This window comes from Pogona vitticeps, chromosome 4 (genome assembly GCF_051106095.1).
Source record: "Pogona vitticeps strain Pit_001003342236 chromosome 4, PviZW2.1, whole genome shotgun sequence".
NCBI classification, from domain to species: Eukaryota; Metazoa; Chordata; class Lepidosauria; order Squamata; family Agamidae; genus Pogona; species Pogona vitticeps.
This window is the reverse complement of record NC_135786.1, coordinates 174,661,673-174,685,677: the sequence shown is the minus strand read 5'-3', so window position 1 is coordinate 174,685,677 and position 24,005 is coordinate 174,661,673. Positions and strand designations below refer to the sequence as shown.

Sequence of the window (24,005 nt, the reverse complement as noted above, 5' to 3'; positions counted from 1 at the left end):
TAGGTTTTATGCTTCTTTCTGCTGCTTACTTAGTAAAACTAAAACCTAAGGATCCTCCAACTAAAGTGAGGTGACACAACTGCAGTTACAGAATTATGGATCAAGTTATTTATTTTGAGTAACAGAAAGGAACTGAGTTCAGTTTTCCACATTAAAATCCATGACTGTTTAACCAAAGCTTTCCTGACTTGCTGTTTTTGCTATCCAATTGGGAGTTAGAAATCCTTGTTAATCTCTTGCAAATCATCCAGATCGCAACCCCCCCCCCCCAACACCCTCTCACGTTTTGAGGATTTGGGCTACAATCATAAATGCCTTCTTGATTCCACTGAGATTTAAGCAGGCTGCTATAGCCTGTCTGTACTTAATCTTTTCCCTCTGAGTTTTGTAGTCCTTGATGATTTCTTAGTAATAATTAATGATAGATATAATTTGGGGGGGGGGGGTTGGCTTGGACATGAATGCATTTCAAGCCTTGCAATAGATATATTTTGTTACTTTCATTTGAGCATTTGACATTTAGGAATTTTGCCACCTTGAAAAGATGAGCCCAGATAACTCACAGTTGTGGGCTCATCTGCTGGAGCGGATAGCTGGTATCAAGTTCTCACCCCTGATAGTGAAAATGGGGAGCTATTCTCAAACATCTTACATATTCCAAAAACCCTGTTAGAATCAACATAATTCAAAAGCAACTTGATTGGACATAATTACAACACCTTATTTTAAAACAATTTTAAAATAACATCTGCATCCAAAATATTAAGAATGAAAGCAGTATTTACAAAATAAGACTGTCAGTGAATTGTTTCAGAAATATTTAAATCAAAGTTCAGTACAGTATTGTTTTAAGATCCAACTCCTCATCTTTAACCAAAAATGTGTTGCAGTAGACACATGTTCATAGCCTAAAAGTAAACAGAGAGGGAGCCAAACAGAATTTGTGAGGGACAGATTTGCAAACCTATGGGGCAACACCTGTGTCTTGTGCCAATCAGTCAGACTGACCTGTGATCAAGGCTTGATGAAAGCTAAAATTTGGAGAATTGCTTTAGAAACAGCCCATTTGAGACAGTCTGATAGTTTAATATGGATAAGAGCTTGGAATAATTGCTTTTCTGAGCTGTATCTCCCAATCCCCCTGCCAGCATGACCACATTTTGCCTAGGGAATTTTTCTGCCAGTTGTGGTCCAGAAAACAAACACTTACATGTAAGCAGGGCACAAGAAACTAAGGTGAAGGACATTAGACTGGACAATGTTTGAAAATGGGCACTACACAGAAAGCAGCCAAGGTCAGTGGTCTGCCACAGGTTAACAGACATGTCTACCTCTTTGTACCAAAGGATTCTATGTCTTGCCCAGGTGTTCTTTTAATCATATACTCAGTCGTGTTACTGGACTGCATCTACATTGACTTCTCCCTTGGCTATGATGGCTAGGGGATATGGGAGTTGTAGTTCAACAACATCTGGAGAACCACAAGTTGCCTACCATTAGGTGAGACTATAGAGTGCTGGGAGCTGAGTTGTTCATATGTAATTTTTCAGCACATCTGAGCTTTCAAGCAGTACAAGACCTAAGTCTCTAAAGCCTGACTTTAATGGATTTTAATCCAGCAGATACTGAGTCATGTATGGTTCAAATACTGTTTTGCTCCATAAAAACATCATACTGAATTACATTACTTTGTATGCTATATTCACAGACAGTTTTGGACTCTCATTCACGTTGTTTTTGCTAAAACAACAATCATTCCAGAGAGCTGATATGGCATCACTGCAAATCCTTTGCATGACTAACAAAGAAGAGTAGTGAATGTTCACAAGTGGCATTGTTTCTTAATTTGTAATGTGGCAGTCACATATAATGGAATCTGACCTCTAAGGGTAAGAGGAATTGCCCATATGCCATTCCCAGAACCAGAAACAAAGGATCTACACATAAACTAAGACTGCTATCAAATGGCTGTTGCAAAAAGAACAGCTCGTACTTGATTTCTTTGTTTGTGGAATCCTTTTTTCTGCCTCAAAATTCTATTATAGTATAGCAACAAATTTAGCACTGCTCTGTGTGTGGAGGGGGGGAGGCAAACTTACTGGTGCTCCTTCAGGCTGAAATAGGGGCAGCCAAGGGGGTGGAGGAGAATAGCCAATATCACATGAGAATTTCTGGCATGCAATATGAACTCTATCTTACTATGGCTAAAATCCTAATAGAAAAAATGTGTGCCTGTAAGGGCAGCCGTGTTATGGTTTTTCTTTTTGTGCCTGCCATCTATTGTACAAGCACATGTTCATTTTTGTTTGTTTGTGCCACCTGACTCTAGTGAAGGGACCCCAGGTAGCTCACAAATTATTAAAATTACTTGGACTAAAAGCATAATAAATTACAAGGTTAAAAATTTAAAAAAAGTAAGTAAACTTTTAAAAGCTTGAAAACACACTTGAAAAAAAATGCATGCAGCTAGAAGAGACTTGGTTTTGCCCAATTTAATCATTAACATCCCTCCTAAAAGGGCAGTTCTTTAACTGTCACCAAAAGGACAAGACAATAGGGGCCAAACTTAACCTCCAAAGAAAGAGCTTTCCACAACCTGGGAACAGCCACAGAAAATAACTTCTCACACCTGTGAGGGCATGGAATTGACAGAAAGGACTCTTCTGAAGATCTCAGGACCCAGGAAGGCACTTATAGGGAGATACTGTCCTTTAGATCAGCGGTCCCCAACCTTTTTAGCCCCACGGACCACCTGGGGACGGTGGGGCACCCCCTGCGCTCTTGCACACGTGTGAAGGTGCACATGCGCTTGTGCGCATGCACAAAGGGTGGTGCAGCACTTGTGCAGGTGCGTGCTTGTGCACATGCAAAGGGTGGCACAGCGCTTGTGCGGGTGTGCGCTTGCATGCAAGTGCAAACAGGCTGTGGGGGGAGTGTATGCGGGGGTGGGGGCAGGTCTCTCTCCATGGCCTGGTCAGACTCAGGGCACGGACAGGCACTGGGCTACAGATCGGGGGTTGGGGACCTCTGCTTTAGATAGCCTTGATCCAATCATATACGGCTTTATAGGTCAAAGCCAGCTCTTTGAATTGGGCCCAGAAACAGATTGGTAACAAGTGCAACTATTGCAATAGGGGAGTTACTTGTTCCCTGTAACTGCCCTGACCTTAGAAAGCTGAGGAATTCAATGGCTGGCAGGCAGCACAAGTACAGTGGTGCCTCGCAAGACGGGCGCTCCGTTTAACAATGAATCCTCATTACAAGGTTTTTGCGATTGCAAAAGTGATCGCAAAACAACGTTTCAAATGGGGGAATTTCACTGCGCGATGATCAGTTCCCTGTTTCGGGAACCGATTTTCGCTTCCCGACAATCAAAACAGCTGATCGGGTTTTCAGAATGGCCGCTGGGTGCTCAAAATGGCTCCCCACTGTGTTTAGGAGCCATTTTTCGCTGCACAGGCACACGAAAATGGCCGCCCCTATGGAGGATATTTGCTGGACGGTGAGTTCTTAGCCGATTGGAACGCATTAACCAGGTTTTAATGCGTTTCTGTGGCTTTTTTATTTTTGCTTTACAACGTTTTCGTTCTACAGTGATGTCGTTGGAACAAATTAATATCGTAATGTGAGGCACCACTGTACAACTACTTGTATCTTGTCTACTTAATGCATGGAATCAACAGCATTTTAGCTAACTTTAGAAAGGACAGTAGCTCACACATAGAAGTAAATAAATTTTATTTTACTAATTAAGAACCAAAATTGATATATTTTGCCTTTCCACACTGATAGATATAAACTGCAGTAGTTTTAGTATGGCCATGCCTTTGTTTAAGAGCGACCCGTATGGAGAAATAGGTATAAATACAACAGATAGCCTTACTAATGCTCCTATAAAAACATCATATCTTTCCCTCCCAGCTACCTGTCTTCTGCATGTGAGTGGGGCTGTATGTAGACATGTTCTTGTGTACTGGGAAGCTCTGTGCCAGTTTCTGCTTAACTGGAGACAAGAACCTTGGTCCTTCCTATTTATCCTGAATTTCATGGAAATACACAGTGGTGCCTCGACTTACGACCATAATCCATTCCGGAAGATGGACGTAAATCAAAATGGTAGTAAATCAAAGCACCTTTTCCCATAGGAATGCATTGAAACGTGGGAGGAGGAGCTTCGTCTTGGTGAAGCTAGCAGCTCTCGGGAATAGCTCCTGGGGAAAGCTAGAACCACTTCGGTCTGGGACCCTCCCAGAAATGGGGGAGCCGAGGAAGAGTCAGGAGAGACCCTTCTGCAGCAGCTGGTGAGCCACAGAAGTTAGAAAATTGGGCAGCAAATCGATTTTTCTTTCTTCTGGAAATTCACATCAGCACAGACGAAGACGGGTGCCATTTTTGGCAACTAGCCAAAGACAGCTCCGTTCGCCGAGAATAAGAAAACAGAAGCACGGTGAAAGTATACATCAAAGTAAGTGAAAGCCCTTGTTCTATGAAAAACCTCATTAAATAAAGAACAAGTGATTGTGTGCAAATTTATGACCAAATGAGATAAGGAGCGGCATTCCTAGCATACCAGCTTTACCCAAGCTGAAGGTCGAGTCATTTCTAAAGGAACAGCCAGGCAGAAATAGCTCGTGTCTCCATTAAAGGAGGAAAAATAACTCTTGAAGAATCAACTGACAGGCTTTGAAAAAATAAATTCTGTTGCAAGCTGTTTACTTTGGACCCTTTTCCTCTTTGGATATATATTTTTAGACTGTGTGGGACTCTGCTTTCCGTGGATAATATACTTGCCGGGACTCTGATTGCTGGACCTCCCTTTTTGGGGGAGGAGAAGGAAGTCTCTGGAAGTAAAAGGAAGAAACGGACTGTGAGCTGTGAACTGGGGGCTATGTGGTTTGAACTGAACTGGGATCTTGACAAATGACATCCTAATAATAGAGTCTTGCCGGGTGAAGGTTAAAACAAACTTGGAGAAGAGAAAAGAAGGGAAAAGAAGAAGCAACCGGTCTGAAGATATCAGCGACGTGTAAAAGGACTGGACTACAAAGACACTTGATTTATGTTTTAGATTCCATCTCTTACTTGAATGTACCTGCTATCTTATTGCTAATATTGTATAGTTGCAAGGTGAAATATTAGAAATATTGGATGTGTATTGGGGTAAAGGGGAGAGGGAATTTTAAGTGAAAATAGTGGAAACAGAAAATGGAACCTCCCCCTGAGAAAATTACAGATCGGTGGCTAGATTGGAAAACCTCTTTTCAGATGTCACTGTTGCAAAAATTCATGCAGGTAAATTATTATATTGACCAGATGGAAGACCTGATTGGAGGCTCTAGGGGAGGGAAAGTAGCGGAGGTTAAATTACACGAAAAAGAGATTTCAGAACCGGCTGTATTGATGAAGATATCAGATAATATACAAGGGATGGAGGGCCACCCAGTAAGCGATGTAGCGATAGCAGATAAGAAAATTGAGGTTGAAAAGCAGACTTTGAATGATATTGTTCCCCCTTTTAAAATATGGAAGAAAAAAGAGTCGCAGAAACAAAACAAGCACAGGGAGGAAAGGGGAGGGGAGAGCAGAATTTATATTATTTTGGGTCTGTTGAGTGTATTCTCAAGAAAAAAGGAGGGTGAAAGAGGGGATATATTTCACAATTGGCCTTGGTGTTCTGATGCTGTGGGAATAACATAGATTTAAGCTGTATTACATGTATAAGTTGAAAGCTAAAGAGGTTAATACATAGACAAAATAGTCAAAAGAAGAAGAAGAAAAAGAAGAAAGATGAACCTTTATTGGAACATGAATAGATTAGATGTTTATATACTTGATATGAAAGATTGAATGATTATGCATTTGATGTTTTCTTATTCTCAAAACCCTTTTTCCATCCCCCCCACTGCCCTTTGCCTTTTGTATTCCTTCCCCATTACCCAATAGTTTTGAAAATAAAATTAAAAAATTAAAAAGAAAAAGGAATGCATTGAAACGTGATTAATCCCTTCTGGCCAAAGGGAGGGGGAAAGAATAGCAATCGAGCGTGCAAGACCCATTGCAAATGCACAGAAAACAAATGGAGCAGATTGGAAATGCACAGAGAACAGAGGGACAAGGTCGAAAATGCAAAGAAAACAAAGGAGAAAGCAAGGGAAGCATGCAGGGCCATCAGAAATGGGGGGAAACCCCAAAAAAGCAACCAAATCCCCAAGACCTATCAGAAATGGGGGGATCCAAACAAACAAACAAACCCCCAAAGACCCATCACAGCACAGAAACATAATCCCCCCAGCCTAAAACCACACTGCAAAAACACCTAGAACAGTTTTTTAAAAGCAGAAAACAGTACCTTATCTAACAGGCAGTCCCAAGCCTCCTTGCAGACACACACACACTCACTGAGAAGCAGAAGCCAAGCAGTCCCTCTATCGCACTCACTCTAACCGTCGGGGCAAAAGAGCTACAAAGAAGCAGCCTTTTTCACCACCTACAGTTAGCAATTTGAATTTCCCGCCTTTTCCCCTGCCTTTTTCTGTTCCTAAGTGGACGTTCCGGTCGCAAGTAGAAGTAAAATTTTGCGGCTGGAGCTGGTTGTAAGTCGAATTGGTTGTAAGTAGGGACGTTCATAAGTGAAGACACCACTGTATGTACGTGGTCCATGAGATGATCCATGAGCACAGAGAAGTACATACGTATGTACCTAGGTGTCTCTGTGCGTTACCTGTAGCATACTATACACATAGACATTTCAGACTACGAAAGAACTATAAACACCTCAGCATCCATCAATGAATGGAAATACAGTGGTGCCTTGCTTAACGATGATAATTGGTTCAAAAAAAATCGCTGTTAAGCGATTTCATCGCTAAGCGAAACACGGTTTCCCATAGAAATGCATTGAAAACTGGATAATCCGTTCGAATGGGAACGGATTGCCATCCTTAAGCGAAAATCGCCATAGGAAACATCGATAAGCGAAACAAGGTTCCCCAATTGAAATGCATTGAAACCTATTCAATGCATCTCAATGGGGGAAAAAAATTACAACAAATTTAAAAAGAGTCGGAACAAAGTCAAATTAGTTTAACAAAGGGTTTATTAAGTGCACTTATGATTTCAAGCATTCTAAACATTTTAAACATTTTAAACATCTAAAAAACAGCCAACATGAAGCTGTCAAAACCATCGTTAAGCGAAACAAGGGGACCCAAACTGTCATCGCTATGCAAAGCATGGTCCCAAATATCGCTATGCGAAAATCGGCCATAGGAACCATCGTTAGACGGAGCGCAAGATCGCTCCAAAAAAGTCATCGCTAAGCAATTTTATCATTAAACGAAGCAATTGCTAAGCGAGGCACCACTGTATATAATGCATTCCTATTGGTGAAGCTCATTCATGCATGAAATGGATATCACCGAGAACTCCATGTATGCATCTGTGGTCTTTCTAAAGGTGGTGGCAGAGTTTGAAAGTTTACTTTTTTAAAAGGTGAATGCATGTGAAAACCATTCATAACTGAGCAGTGTGATAGCATGATGCATCATAGCATTCATTTCTCATGGTTTAGCTTGTTGTTACATCATAAGTAAGTTCCCAAATGCTAATCAAGCATACTAAGTAACTACAGTGGTGCCTTGCAAGACGAATTTAATTCATTCCACGGTTAATGTTGTCTTGCGAAAAATTCATCTTGCGAAATGCATTTTCCCATAGGAATGCATTGAAATCTAATCAGTGCATTCCTATGGACAAAAAAGTCAGAACAAAGTCAAATTTGGTTTACAAAGGGTTTATTAAGTGCTCTTTAAAGCCATACATATTGTGCAGATGATTTTAAAAATTTCAATTAAAAAAACTTTAACTTTTCAAACATCATAGAAAAACGTTTAAAAATCAGCAAACATGAGGCAGGAAAAAAATGAAAAACTTTCATCTTGCGAAGCACGGCCAAAGGAACATTTGTGTTGCGAGTCATCAACCCCCATTGCCAAAACAATTTGTCTTGCAAGTTTTTTGTCCTGCGAGGCACCATTATAATGTGTTCAACAAAAACTAGTAATATAATTGCCATCATACAACATTTAGCATTAGTCCAAATCTGCAACCAGGCTGTAATATTTCACTTCAGTAACGGGGAAGCAAAATGGTGTGTGAAGCTCAAATTTAAGAGTCAAGCTGTTTTCAACATAATGAGTTTTTCTCATTGTGTTCTCCCTTCTGTTCTATTATGTCTGAATCATCATGATAGTATTGAACTGTTAGGTGGGACAGAATCAATGGACACAAGAAAATGAGGTTTAGGTATCGAGCAACAAATCTTCAAATGTTTTCTTCTCTCTAATGTATGTAAGGTGCCTTGTGATGACTTTTCATAATACAGTACAGTGGTACCTCAACTTACGAACATCATGACTTACGACCATTTCGAGTTACGACCAGCTCCGGACACAAAATTTTGCTTCGACTTGCGGCCAGAGCTTCCAGTTACGAATAGAAAAAGGCAGGACGAAAAGGCAGGAAATTCAAATTGCTAACCGTTGGTAGGCGAAGAGGCTGCTTCTTTGTAGCTCTTCCCCCCCCCCCCAACGGTTAGAGAGTGTGCGATCAGAGGAGGCTTCGGACTGCCTGGTAAGGTAAGGTGCTGCTTTCTGCTTTTCAAAAACTGTTCTGGGTGAGTTTTGCAGCATGGTTTTGGGCTGGGGAGTGTAAGTTTCTGTGCTGTGATGGGTCCTGGGGGGTTGTTTGTTGGATTTTTCCCCGCATTTTCAATGGGTCTTTGGGGGTTTGCTTGCTTTGGGGGGGTTTCCCCTCATTTCCAATGGGTCTTGCGGGGTTTGGTTGGCTTTTTCTTTGCTTTTTTTGCATTTCCAATGGGTCTTTCACACTTTCCTTGCTTTTTGCTTTGCTTTATTTGCATTTCCGATTGGTCTTGCATGCTTTCTTTGCTTTTTGCTTTGCTTTTTTGCATTTCTGATGGGTCTTGTACACTTTCCATGCTTTTTGCTTTGCTTCATTTGCTTTTCCGATGGGTTTTGCACACTTTCCTTGCTTTCTGCTTTGCTTGTTGTTGTTTTTTTTTTTTGCATTTCCGATGGGTCTTGCACACTTTCCTTGCTTTTCTCCCCCCCCCCCCCCCCAATTTCAGCCAGTGCATTTGTATGGGAAATGGTGCTTTGACTTATGACCATTACAAGTTATGGCTGGAGTTCCAGAACCAATTAAGTTTGTAAGTCGAGGCACTACAGTAGTTGTCACAAACACCAGCTCACTGTGCCATGTAATGGATGTATGTCCAATGGACAGACAGTTCTCAGCAGTGCACTTTGCAATCTCTGAAGTTCCAAACTGTGACTGAGATATGTCAGTTGCCCGTTTATATTATTTCTCACATAATGAAACTTTTGAGTGCAAACAACAACAACAACAACACACATCAGGGCATTCTGTGGGAAGTGGGAAAATGTCCTACAACTGAATTTACAAGTAGAATTTTTGAAATAACTTGATGAAAGTGAAGTCAGTTGGGAATTTACTGTGTTCCACAAACCAAGTAAAAACAACCACATAGAAGGTTAAAGGATGCGATAAAATGCATTTAAATATATAAATATATTAAAATAGATGAATACATAAAGCAATGTGTGTGTTATATGTAAAAATGGGGGTATTTGTATTCATATAAGAATACGAATATTCCCGCACAGGTGGAAATAATGAGGGTTCACCACTCATGATTTCACTGCTGCCGCCAGCTCCACAGAGGCTTCCTGTGGCACTGTTCTCTACAATAGATTAGCCACTGTCCAAACTGGCAGAGAGGCTTGTCATCCCGCCTCCTTGCCAGGATTGGGTAATCAGTTGCGGACAACGGCATGATAGGAAGTTCCAACGAGGTCACATCAGCAGCGAAATCATGAGTGGACCCTTGTTATTTCCACCTATGCAGGGATATTCGTATACGAGTACCCCCTTCTCTAGTTATATGCTGTCAAGTTGCATCTGAATAATGGTGACCTTAATAGGGCTTTCAAGGTATATGAGATATTTAGGGAGTATATTATTGCCAACCCCCTGTGAATCTTCATAGCCAAGCAGAAACTTAAATTCTCCTGCGTCATAGTCTGCCATTCTGTGCAGTAGATCTAGATCATGCACCACAATATGGGTAGACAGCTAAACTATGCAAATTATGTCATATTATTGCTTGGATAACATTTGCTTTCTTTTTTATTGCACTATTTAAGAACATTGTCAGTTTTTGTGATGGAGAAATCTCTGTCTTAAAATAAAAGTTTGTTAGCTACTTTGATGACGTAGACAAATATTCTAATTCTGTAGCAGGGCTAATACTACATCCATGTATTGTTTCTTTATTATCTACTTCAACTTATAGATCCTACTCAGTTTCCTTGCTAATTTCCCCCCTTGTTATAAGCTAAAGCAATATTGCTTTAGAAAGATCCCTTTCAAATTAGAAGATCATTTTTATGTGTCAGCTTACCAATAAATAAATCATGTGCAGATCACAGGCAGAAAAAGATGGTTCTTTTCACCCCTGTTATTCATGGTTTGAATGCTGTCTATGTTGAATAGTTAAATATGGTAATGTCAGCTGAAAATGTCTAGCCATTTCAGTTCTTCCAAATGAACATTGCCAAACTGATGCTTAGTTGAGTTATTGTCTATATGGCTTCCTCTGAACAGTTTGTCTCACTTTGCCAATTGCTCTCTGTATAATGAGCTTTACTGACTTGACTTTTCTTTCGTTTCATATTGCATGCTTATTCTAAAATCTCTTTGATCCAGTTCTAATATCACTCTTCAGCACAAAGGTTGTTTATGAAATACCAAATACTCCCATTAAAATCATATGGGTTAAATGTTAGCTCAGGGAGAAAAATGTTCTTTTGAAAATAAATGTGGAATAAGAATCTTAAAAATTAAATCGCATATTAACCATATAAAATAATTTGAGAAATATAAAGGTCATTCTGGAAAAGGGAAAGGTCGTTGCCTGCTTGTGGAAGGATGTAAAGATGGGGCTTCCTGTGCGAGGGAGCTCCAGGGTCTGGAAGCAGCAACAGCGAAGACTCTCTCCCATATTCCCACCAAATACACCAGTGAAGGTGCTGGGACTGTGAGGAAGTCCTCTTCTGGTCATCTTAACTCATGAGCAGGCTCATAAAGGGAGATGTGGTCCTTGAGACAGCTTGGGCCCGAGCTGTTTAGGGTTTTATAGGTTATAACCATCACTTTGAATTCAGCCCAGGAATGGATCAGCAGCCAGTGAAGCTGCTGTAATAAAAGGTTTGCTTGATTCCTTTGTCCAGCCCCAGTTAGCAATCTCGCTGTTGCATTTTGGACCCACTGAAATTTCATGACACTTTCCATAGGCAGTGCCACGTAATGTTCCAGTAATGCAGCTGGGATGTAACTAAGGCATATGTCACCATGGCTTTGATTGATAGTTCTTTTCATGTTAAATATCATAGTTGTTGAATGTGAGGAACTTGTTAAGGTGAGATGTCCATGATAATATTAAGCTGAAAAAAGTAGTTTTCCTCTTTGAGGTTGATTAATCTCCATAACACAAGTAGGAAAACATGTAGTCATGCCTTTAAAGCATAAGACCTCCTTGGAAATCATCTTTGCTCAAGGTGTTGTTATTCACTATTGCGTCAGTCCCAACTTCTGGAGACCCTATGATTTAGTGGGCTCCAAACATTGTTAACAACCCTGCTCAGTTTTTGCAAACTAAAGGCTTCTTTACTGAGTCAATCAACTTAACGTTTGGTCTACATCTTTTACTCCAGCCTTCCACCTCTCCCAGCATTATTGCCTTTGGCAGTGAGTTTTGTCTTCCCATTGTATGTCCAAAGTACAATAGCTTTATGATATTTTGGAAGTACAAAATTGGTTAAGACTAACAAGTAAATTAGATTGCTCTCTAAAATAACATTAATGGGTTAAACTATGATTGTTGGATGAGTGTGAAAATTGTTGAACATAACACTTCATTAAGCATGTTTCTTAAATTAAAATACAGCAACTTTCATTCTCTGTTTTGCCTATCTCTCCTGGCTATAGAAATAAGAAATGTAATACAGTAGTGAAGTGTCATATGCAAATGAAGCTTTGATGTGGAAAAATATCTATAGAGAGCTGTTTGCATATAAACAAGGTGTGATGCCAATGAATTTATTAGATTCACCAAGACCTTTGTATAAGTAGTTATTCTTTTATCTTTGTAAGATTTTAGACCAGTGCCCTTCACAGTTGATATTAATGCCCTCCCCACCACATTGAACCAACAGAAAAATACTGCAGGAGAGGCAACAGCTTGGTAATGCAGGCAGGGGAGCAATAATGCAGTGACATCTGGCATAATCAGGAATGAATGTTGTGTACTAGTTGCTTAGCTACTGCCCAGTCATAATGAAAAGCAGAGATTAAGGGCTGATTCAAACATGTCATTTCTATAGGAGTGTCAACCTGTGTCACTGCACTCTAATAAGCTGTACATCTTCAAAAATAATATGAAGAACTGTATTTTGTTTGCTTGTTTTTGAAATGTTTTTATTATGCAAGAAAACAGTGAAAATGTTATTCAAAAGGATGTGCAAAGAGATAGTAAACTAAAAATATAAGAAGAAAAGTGTCATTTATTCATAAACTTGAAGAAAAGATGGGCAGTTGTCTAAATATGCATTCATACAAGAGTGGCCTCTCTTTGTCACATGTTCAAATGTCGAAAGGATTAGGAAGTCCTCAACTTGTAATTTGAGTCTTTTAGTCACCAGAAGGGCAGGGAGAGGCTATTTCTATTCATCAGAAGTTAATTTTCAAGCTTCAGGCACAGGAGTACAGGGAAATCTACCTTTTGGATTTCTGTAAAACAGAATTGATTTGTGGAATGATCTCTTCACAAAATTAAGTACCACTGGGCAGAATCAAATTATATTAATAATCTTGGAACTGCAGAGCTGGAAGGGACCCTATGCATCATCATGTCTGGCCCCTGTCAAGGAGAAACAGTGGGAAAATGGACCCTCAGTCTCTTGTTCCACAGCCAGATAGATGCTTAAGCCACTGAACTATCCAGCAGTTCTATGCCTTAAGAAATGCTTGAGGGGAACAACAAGCATTTAACCAGCAGAACAAGAACTTTATTAAACAATCGGCATGGAGACCAAAATATACAAAACCAAACTTTGCTGCACAGGTCGGTTTGAAATCCATCAGCATAGGAGTTTTAAAGGTCCAAGTCACTGTCTATTGATTAGGCAGGACAGTGTTATCTAGTTCATTATTCACATGTTCAAAAGCTGACCCTTGTGCAGATTGCTCTTGAGTGTCAAAAAGTGTAATTTTTCTACTGCTCTCTCCTCTCAGGCAAGAAGTACTGAAAGCTTGGGTAGGAGATGCTTTCAGAGAAGATCCTAAAACCATCTCAATGTTTGTTTATTTTTTTCAGTCAGTGCAAAGTCATTTAAGGTTGCTACAAAAAGCATCATTAAACTACGATTCTGAAAAGTTACTTGATCCAAGCCAGGTCTTTCTGTAGAGCTGGAAGAGACAGGGGTTTGCAGTACTAGTGTTTTCTTCCTCCAACAACAGAAGCTCTTGATCCATTGAGCATCTGCTAGGTACAATCTTGGAAGAACAGTCATTTTCCTATACAGATATCTGGCTACTTATTTCTAACAATCACATCTCCCATCTTTGGCTTCAGCCAAACTACAAGGTATGAAGTATTCATTAAGTTTAGCATCTTAAATAGTGAGTGCCCAAAAGCACACTAAATTCAGTCCTTGAAAAAAAACAACTAAAAACCATAAAGTTATTGGCTGTAGCATTCTGCACAAATCACCAGATTGCCTCCAGTTAAAGCATATTGCAACAGTCAATCCTTGATATTGCCAAGATACAGAAGTGGGGTGAGATGGGGCAATTTTTTTCCTTCTAGAAAAAGATACAGCACTTGGTCATTTGCAAAAAATAAAATAAAAATGTCATTGTGTGAATGCTTTATTTCCTGTAATATAAATACAAAGACATTATTGTACTATACGTCTGATTTGAATTTTAAATAAAAATGTAAGACAGTATAGACCCTAAAACAAGCCTTTTGGATGTGCAAATACTACACAAATACATTTTGTTAGAATATACACATCTCTTATTTGAAAGAACATCCTTATCTCTATGCCATTAATAAAATTTAAATATGTGTTAAAGGTTACTACAACACCATGATCACCTGTGGAATTAAGTACCCAAAACTAAGGTTGCATGTGAAGGAAGTGGGTATTACCAGTTGCTGACAGTGCCCTGCTGGGAAGAAGAATTAGTTTAACAGAATAATGAATAATTAGAAAGAACATCCATATCAAATGTGGCTTTTATGTATTTTCTTGGTAGTAAAACAGCAGCACATTAGACATTTTAGGTCTCCCAGCTTGATGAAGGTATTGCTTCTTATTTTTATTCCTGATATTTTAAAGGTATATTAGCCATGTCCCGGAAAGCATTAGAAGAGGAAATGAAAACCTTTTGTTCATAATATCTACAGTGTCATGTAGAACCTTTGATATAACCCTGAAGAAAATTACTAATAGATCAGGACAGTGTAGTGGAAATCAGAGATCTGAGATGTCAGATGAAACAGTTATAAATTGGAAAATGTAAGTTGTGTTTAGTCTGTGTCTGGGACTTAAAAGACACAAGTTAAATTCCCATCTTCAGTGAAGATTTCCCCTGTGGTTTGAAATAAATCATCTAGTTTCTTCTAGTGAAATCCTTATCCACTCAAATCAGTTGAATACATTTCCTTTTCATTAACTTCTGTGAGGCATTAATACTATGTCCTAAACTTAGTTTTCAAATATTGACTATATCAACACATAGTATTCAACTTTGCTGTATATTTATTATCTCTGAACCACAGATCTTTGTGGGTACTAATCTTTTTCCAGCTACTCACATCGTGTACCACTATAGTGTGTATGAATAAAGATGAGATGTCTAGGGCATGAAAGAGCCAGTAATGTCCTGTGAATGCTCCCTCATGGCCAACAGGAATGGAAATCCACGAGATCAAAATGTTTATTATCTGAAAGTAAAGAAAAAATAATAATAAACATTAATACTTTTATCTAAAAAAATCTAAATCACATGAAAGCAGTTTGCAGAATCTGGTATTATTTCACAAGAAATGTTAAGCAGTAGATTTAGAGAGTAACCACATAGGAAAAAAACCTGGTTTTATTCAGAATTTTTCAAACTGGGGTCCCTGCTGGCTTCCAAGGGTGAAATCGCTGTAGCTGTGGAAATGTATATAAATAATTGTTGTGTTGCAGGAGTCACCAGGAGCAGAACATTGTTAAATGGGACCAGCAGTTTCTACAGGGACCACCTTTTCCCTTTCTTTCCAAAAGTATTTTTTCTGAAGTGACCTAGCACTAATCTGATGCAGCACTAACTTTGAAAAGCACTTCAAAAAACACTGGAGACAATAGGCACTTGGTTAAAGGAGACACACACACCCCAACCACTTACATCAAATCAGGCAATCACATAGGCCGAAAGTGGAGAAAAGTGATGCCGAAAAATGGAACTATAATCAGTGTCTACATGTAAATATATAAAATAATCAAAAGTCACAACAGCTGAAGACTAGAGTGTGACTTCCAGTTTCAGGCATTATCCTTTGCAGCTATCAAGTGAGGAAAGACTTGGCCACACAGAATGCCACAGAGATTTTACACACCAACTTCACTTTTTATGGCCTCTTCTATGACAGTTGGATGCTATAGCTCACTTGGAAGAACATACACATTGCATGCAATGTTTCATATTTCCAGTTCAAAGGATTAGGAGCAGATGCAAGGGACAACTCCCTAGGACCCTGAAAAGCTACCAGCCAGAGAAGACCCACATGGACAACTAACAAGTCCAACTCTGAATGGTAAGTCATTTATATATATTCCAAATGCTTCCACCCAAGCCAAATTGGATTCTCTGTCCCTTGCAATGGCAATGCAGTCCAAGCCTACTAATACTCAGATACTTACAACATATATTCCCTTTCTTTCTGTCAGGCCTGAAATATTCTTACAATATGATCCAGAGAACATACTAGTAGTTGAGATTCACTACAGTTGATGGATACCATTTTTGAATAAAGAGCAAAAAGTGTTTTGGCACTGTGGAGCCAGAGGTTTGGAATTTGATTTCCAAAAGTGCCTCCCTGTTGGGCTGGATCCAGGGGGTCCTTTCCAGCTTTGCAATTCTAAGAGGAGGATGATGATGATCTTGAAAAAGAATTGACAGGGTGTTTTTGTGGTGGTTTTATTTTTGTATGGGTAAAGTGTTCCAAATGCATGGAATATAACCTCAGTAAACATGCATGAAGACATGAGCAATATGTATGTCACATGCTGGAAATGCAAAATATCTAGCATTGTGATGGTTTCATCAGTTGTCATTCAGGGTCATTAAATTTTTTTAGGGTTTACAGATATGAATTGAACTAGAAGTGCAAAATTCACATTTTTGTCTCCAATGAGCCATGAAATCACTGGGTGACCTCAGGCCCCTCTTGGTCAGCCTGATCTCACGGTGTTGTTATGAAGATAAAGCTGGGAAAAGGGAAGCCACGTACCTTTCTGAGAGGAAATACAATGTATACATTTAAAGTTATTTCCTTTCCATCCTACCTCATATCACTTGTTGCTATCTCTTATTCACTTAAAAAAACCTCCATACTGTTTTGTACTCAAATGCGTGCTAGATTTCCCACCATCTACTCACCATACAAATTTCATGCCACCCGCTGTCCCATTATCCCTTACACTTACACACACACACTCGCAAACACCCCTCCCCGACTAACACATTTCCGATTCCTCGCAAGTCTTTTCTCCATCTTTGTTGCTGCCAAAACTGGTAGCAAGGAAGCTACTAGATAGCGTGCGCTCTCCCTTGGCTCCCTTCTGCCCTCACCTCACGGCTTCTCTGGCGCCGTGAAGCGTGCTTTCTCATAAAAACTGAGTATGCTTTCAACGAAATTTACTTCTTTGCAAGGGACTCAGCCTAAGCAGCATACCCCCATTCTAGTTCAGGAGGCTTATAACGGACGTAAGAAAGGACTGCGTGCAACTCTAGAGTCGCTTCTTTCAAGGGGTATCCCCACCACCACCGTCCAGTTCCTAAAAGTACTGTACAGCTAAGCACCACCAGCAATTCCTTGTGGGGGGGGAACCTACACAGTTGGCGGGCGTTGAGGTGACCCACGTCTTTCTTGCTCAGTAAAAGTCCAATTACTGTACATGTTTTAAAAAATAGAGAAGTGCAAGCTGCCTAGAAATGTGCTGAGTAAAAAGGACTCCGGCACCAACCGCCGAGGGAGAAAAGGCGAGAGACAAAAGGGGGACGGCTGTCTGCTGGGAGCAGAAGAAAAGCGAGACGGGCGGAAGAAGCAACGAGGGGCTTCCCCCTCTGTGTGTATGTGTGGGGGGGGGCGAGTGCGATTCCGGCAGCCTACAACGAAGGGGCCGAAGAGGCCGAGGGAACCGGCGCTGCCTCGGGTTTCGCCGCCTCCGCCCGGCTGCCGCTGCCGCTCCTGCCGCGAGAGGCGCGCGCGGAGCTTCCTTGTATGCGGGGAAGCGGCGGTGGCGGCCTCGCTGCCCCCCTCGCGCCCCTGCGAAGCCGTGGGGGGGGATAAAAGAGGAGGAGGAGGAGGAAGCGGCAACTCCAGGAGCAGGGAGGAGGAAGCGGGAGGGGGGGGGGCGCGAGGCGGCCGACGAGAAGGGAGCCTGGTGGAGGCGGAGCCGGCGCTCGAGCCCGGCCGGCCTGGACTTCGCGCAGCACGGCGGCCGCTGCCGCCGCCGCCAACCACCGTCCCACCCAGAGCAGCAGCAGCGCCTGGTAAGTCTGGCCCGGATGGCCTTGCCCTGGCGCATTCCCGAGAGAGAGAGAGAGAGCGTGTTATTCACTAAGGGATCTAGGCCGCGTTGGGTTTGGGGGGCGCCAGGCCTGGATAGTAGGGAAAGGTGCGGCCTCCAGTGAGAAGAGTCCTAAGGCCTGTTTCGCCCTCGCCGCCGCGGCCTCTCTGTCTCTCTCGCTCGCCTTTTGTTCCGGTTTGGTGCTGTGCCTTGGCACCGCCCGGGCCTATAAAGGAGCGGGGGGGGGGATGGGGAAACGGAGGACGGTAGCCCCGCGAAGACGCTCTCCCGAGAGTTTTCTCTCAGTCCCCAGCGGAGCGGGTGGTGCCCCACATTGCAACCTCCGCCTCGTTAGCCACATCTCCCCCCCCCCCATCAAGAATAGTGGGATGGGCTATCCGGAGCTGTAAGGAGGTCGGATGATAACCACTCCATTTCTCCCAGACCCTAAGGCACCGGTTGGCTTCCCCCCCCCCTTTTCCCCCTCTACAGTTCAGGAGCGTTTTGGAGGTGTGTGGCGGGGAGTCGGGCATGTAAACTTCCGCAGAGCGTTACGCCCTCCTTCTGAGCCTTGTTTGTTTTAAAGTACCTATCCAAACCGACCCACCCCAGTTTTTGATATTCAGGATCAACGGCAAGATGAGGGGTCATTTTAGCTGCTTCGGTGTAGAGTTGTGTTTTTTAAAACACTCAGCAAAAGGAAGAAATAACGCTGAGAGATTAGGGCAAAGGCTGGATTGGAGGGTGATGATGTCTGGGAGGGTGTTCGAACTACTATCATATGAAATCTTCCATCATTTCCACACTCATGTCCTGAAGTTGGCATCTTAACTTTCTTAATCAGATTTGAGTCAATTAGTTTTCCTGGTATTTAATTATTTATTTTATTTAAAATATTTTACCCCACTTTTCTCCTTAAAACAGGCAAGGTGATACAACCAATGATTAGTAGAGCATATTTTTCTGCCATCTGCTTCCATTTTGAATAGTGTCTCTGACTTAATTGAATGAAGTTGTGGGGCTAGTCCCTAAGTGAAGAAGGTTAAGAGTAGTGCACTTGATTTGATTTGTCAATTTCCATATAGGAACATTCTCTTCCCTCCCCACAACCCAACCAAAGTGCTTTAGTGCTATTAACTTGAGGCCCATCATGTTCCTAAATGGCTGCAGTTCTCACAAATTAGGAAACGAGCATTATTTCCAGGTAAGAGTTTAGGACTAGGATGCTTGATTCCACTCAAAAGTACCGTACAAAAACAGTAGCATAGTTGCAAATTAAAATATGCTTGTGGTTATTATTATAGTTTGTGATAACTTTATTAAGCAACTAGTGCTCTGAACAAATTTGAGATATAGTTTTCATTCCTTGTCCAACTTCTCTTTCTTTAGCACAATTGCCCAATTGATTAGAATAATGGAGGAAATGTGTTGCAGATGTTGTGCTGTTATTTTGACCACTGAAGGATGCAAACAATGTACGTCTCTCTAGGTATCAGTCTTCTGACACACATTCCTTATTCCAAGCTTTGGTCCCCATAATAGAGAAAGAGTTTACAGTGAATTCTAAGATTACTTTTGAGGGATTTTTTTTAAGTCAAAGTTCTATGGACATTCTGGACATAAGATCAGATAATTTCTAGTAGAACAGTTCCTCATATTGGGAACAGTGGGTAGGAAGATTACCTTTGTTCTGGATTGACCTAGCTGTTTGCCTGTTGTTGCTTTTAAAAATAGTAAGTGAGTGATAATGGCTAGAAAGAAGTGCAGGCCACAGAACTAAATATTAAACATATAGAAATAAACATTCACTAAAAAGTGAAGGAAAAGTTTTCTTTGTTTATAAGAATTATTTTCAATCAAGTTGATTTTGACTTCTATATTTTTATTATTCTTTGTCTGTTAGCCGCCTAGAGCGGTCCTTAGTTGACCAGATAGGCGGGATATAAATAAAATAAATAAATAAATAAAATACCCACCTAGGTACAACTTACTCAGAGACAAATCACCAGCCTTTCATTTTTGTGGTCACACAGATAGCAAGGCATGTAGCCTCATCAGCCACACATATTGCAGGTGATCTCAGCTGGTCCCTCTCTTTTGGGGGGGGGGGATCAAGAGGATTTCAACTCCCACAGCCTGGTTCATCAGCCAGGTGCTCCAACCCACTGAACTGTGTCTTTGTTGTTGAAGTTTCACTAGAATTCCACCCCCAGCTCATTCAAGTGTTACATGCCACTAATTAGTGGCATGCCACTAACGTGCTGATGATGCCAAGATTTTGACACCTTAACACCATGAAAATCAGGATCCTTGAATACTGTATTAATTCAATCTTAAATTGGATGAGGGTGAGCAAGCAAGCTAAAATTGAATTCTGACAAGAAGGAGGTGGCTGACAAGATGGAGGTGCCACAAACAGCCTGGGGCTAAGGGACGGCTGGTCCCACCATTATTAACTCAACCAGATATTAGGATTTTCAGGAGAGGCCTTTATAAACAGCTGCAGAAGCCTACCTGACAGGCATGTAGGAGAAATCTTTATCCTCTTTCAAGGCTAACATACTCCTCTCAGATTTGGAGTTAACTTCCACTCTCACTGTTTTTAGGAAAGATGTGAGTACTGTATGTCCTTCTGCAAGCAGATGAAGACTTTTCTTTTCAAGCAGTCTTTCCCTTAGTGACTGGATGTCTGAGATGGTTTTTTTAAATAGATTGTTGTGCCTTGTTGCTTTTAAATGTGTTTGTGTGTGTGTTGATTTTATTTCCCATTTTTATTCGTTTGATTTTTAAGAATATTTGTATAGTTACTGTTTTTAGCTTTTAAATATTGTCTTTTAATTATGTAAGCTGCCATGTGCCCCTTTTAATAAGAAAAGTGGGGTAAAACTATTTTAATAAATAAATAAATAAATAAATAAATAAATAAATAAATAAATAAATAAATAAGATACTGTTGTGGTTGTAACACAGTAGCAGGTGCTGAATCTCATTAACAGTAAATAAATGTTTATTATCTATGTGCCCTCAAGTTGAATTGGACTTACAATAACCCTAATATGGTTAAGTTAAATGAGATATTTAAGGAGTAATTTTACCGGTTCCAACCCACTCCCCCAATTTTCTGTGACTGAAAATGGAATCAAGCCCAGGTCCTCTACATTCCAGCCCAGCACTTTTCTGTACCACACTGGCTATCCCATATAAAAGTTGAACATGATCCATATTAACATGATCAAATAAATGAAGCTCGAAGTGACAGGACAACAACTTGTGATTTGCCACTGGTGGTGTCATGGTGGCTATGATTTTGCCCAAGGACAGTACAGGGTGCACTCCAGAAGGCAATACAATAGGAAACTGAAAAGAAAGCATTTTTCCATTGACAAAAAGCCAATGTTTTGATTTCCTGCAAAAACTGCATAACAGGTATGTTAAAAAATGGCACTTCTTACAATTCTGGTGAGCCTTCCTGTAATTTTTCTACATTCCTAGAACTGTAGAAGCATTGCCTCTCTCACCACCACCACTCATAAAGTTTTACAGTTGGACTTCCTGCACGCTTTTCATTAACTCATTATACTTGTTGGATTTTCCTACCTGCAGATTTAGAGACAGAATCTAGCAAACATTTTGAAATACCTAATGTAAGTTTTTAAATCACTCAAATGTGCTTGTATATACTTATTAGTAGCTTTCAGAAAAGTTTAAATGTGGTACTAGGTATTCAGATAATTAGAGGCATTGTTTTCATGTTTAGTGTAGAATTAAATCATAAATAATTGTAATTAGTGCCTGTTGGTAAATTAGAGATGAAGGACTTTTGAATTATCTCTCCCCTCATTCTGCTCAGTTAGCCAGAAAAATGCAAGATTCAGTGTACTGCTATTTAAAATGTAGAGTGTGATCGGTACACATGCTTAGCACAGTGGTACCTCGACTTACGAACTTAATCCGTATTGTAATGGTATTCGCAAGGTGAAAAGTTCATAGGTCGAGGCACCATTTCCCATAGGAATGCATTGAAAACCGATTAATGCATTCCGAGGGAAGGGGAAAAAAACACTGCATGTCCTATGCTGGGACTGCAAAATAACAAAAACCAAAAACACATAAATCCAAAAATAAACATTGGAGCAAGTTCCACGCTGGGACTGGAAAAAAAAAAGCACAGAAATATAACCCCCCAGCCCAAACCCATCCTGCAAAAGCCACCCAGAACAGTTTTTAGAAAGAAAAAAAATCACTTACCCGTCCAAAGCCTCCTGGGGGTCCCCCACCACTGCGATCACTGCTGCTGTGACCGCCGCCGCCATGAGGCTTGAGGCCAGGGTGCTTTGACCACTCGCCCCCAGCCACGGCGGAGGCCGCAGTTGCCCAGCACTGGGAGACAAACCGGCCGGGTCTCAGCTCAAGCCTCCCGGCACTGGGTGTCTGCTGCCTCTGATCGCGGCAGCGGGGGACGCCCGGGATGTCTCCCAGGGCTTCCCTGCCGCCATCAGAGACCTCCTGAGGGTCCACTGCCACTGCCATTGGACTCCCAGGAGACCTCCAAATGTGCCGATTGCGGTGGCGGAGGACCCCCAGGTCTCCCAGGGCTTCCCCGCTGCCATCGCAGACCTCCTGGGGGTCCCTTTTCCTAGCCATTGGGGCGAAAGAGCAGCCTGTTCACCACAAATGGTTTGAATGGAATGAAAAAAGGCAGGGGAAATTTGAATTTCCCACCCTTTTCCCCTGCCTTTTTTTCATTCGTAGCTCAAGGCTCCATTCGCAAGTCACTGCAGATTTTTGCGAACGGAGCCGTTTGTAAGTTAAAATGTTCGTAGGTAGGGACGTTCATAAGTCAAGGTTCCACTATAGGAGGAAGGACTGCTCGGTTGGTTGTAATACATATATGTCCTGTATAAGCACAACATTGAGTTCAGTTCTCTAGGAGTAAGTCCCATTGAACAGATTGGGATTTAAACTTGAGTATATGTTCATGGAACTCTTTTATAAACAAATTATGTTACAACCTGCTTGCTTAATGACAACATAAAGAGCTGATGTACAAATCAGTAATATAGTATAACTGGTGCCTTGTCAAAACACATCCATATGAACCTGCCTGGCAGTTAAGATTTAGCCAGGGGGCCCTTTTGAAAGAGCCATTCCTCAAGAAGGTAGGAGGGATGGCTTGTAGACAAAGGGCCTTCGCGGGAGCTGCCCCCAGACTATATAATACCATCCCAATTGAGATTCATCTGGCGCTGACGCTGATGACATTTCGGCACCAGGTCAAAACCTTCCTGTTCCAGAAGGCTTTTACAGTTAACCCTCGACTTACGAACGCCCCTAGATATGAACTTTTCGATTTACGAACAGCTCCATTGGCAAAAATTGGCATTGACTTGCGAACGGAGCTCAACCTATGAATGAGGTCAAGGCTCTGTTCGCAAGTCAATGCCATTTTTTGCAAACGGAGCTGTTCGTAAATGGCTCCCTGCAAAAAGGCAGGGAGAAAGGGCTGGAAATACAAATTTCCCGCCCTTTATCTCTGCCTTTTTGGCTTCAGAGGTCTCAAACGGCTTCCTCTGATGTCGGGGGGAAAGCCCTTTGAGACATCCGAAGGCGCCGATCGCGGTGGCAGGGACCCCCAGGGAGGTCTCCCCTGGTGGTGGGCAAGCCCTGGGAGACCTCCCTGGGGGTCCCCGCCGCCACGATTGCCACCTTTTGATTTCTCCAAGGGCTTTCCCCCCAACATCAGAGGAAGTTGTTTGATACCTCTGAAGCCAAAAAGGCAGGGAGAAAGGGCAAGAAATGGGAATTTCCAGTACTTTCCCCCTGCCTTTTTGCCTTTTGAAATGCTGGAACCGATTAATTCCGTTCCCAGGCATTTCAATGGGAAATGGTACTTTGACTTATGAACTGTTCAGTGTAGAAACATCGTTCCAAAACGGATTAAGTTCGTAAGTCGAGGTACCACTGTAATTGAAATAATATCAACTGTGGGTCCTGATGGCAAAATTTAGAGTATATATTTTAATTGTATTTTAATTATTTTATCTTTTTTGCTGTAGT

General features: G+C 41.4%; 1 protein-coding gene across 4 annotated transcripts in view; it reads left to right on the top strand.

The window, feature by feature from the left end:
• SOCS6 (suppressor of cytokine signaling 6) overlaps nt 1–24,005 on the top strand; it is a 65,162-nt gene that overhangs the window by 8,907 nt on the left and 32,250 nt on the right. Inside the window, exons 1-2 of one of the 4 annotated variants that reach the window (XM_072998756.2) lie at nt 17,800–17,931; nt 21,552–21,592. The exons of 1 other annotated variant lie outside the window; for it this stretch is intronic. The gene's annotated coding sequence lies outside the window, so the exon portion shown is untranslated. Of the gene's footprint in view, nt 1–17,792; nt 17,932–21,551; nt 21,593–24,005 lie in introns of those variants that run through there. 2 more of the 4 variants (XM_020796638.3, XM_020796640.3) reach the window with 2 other exon arrangements.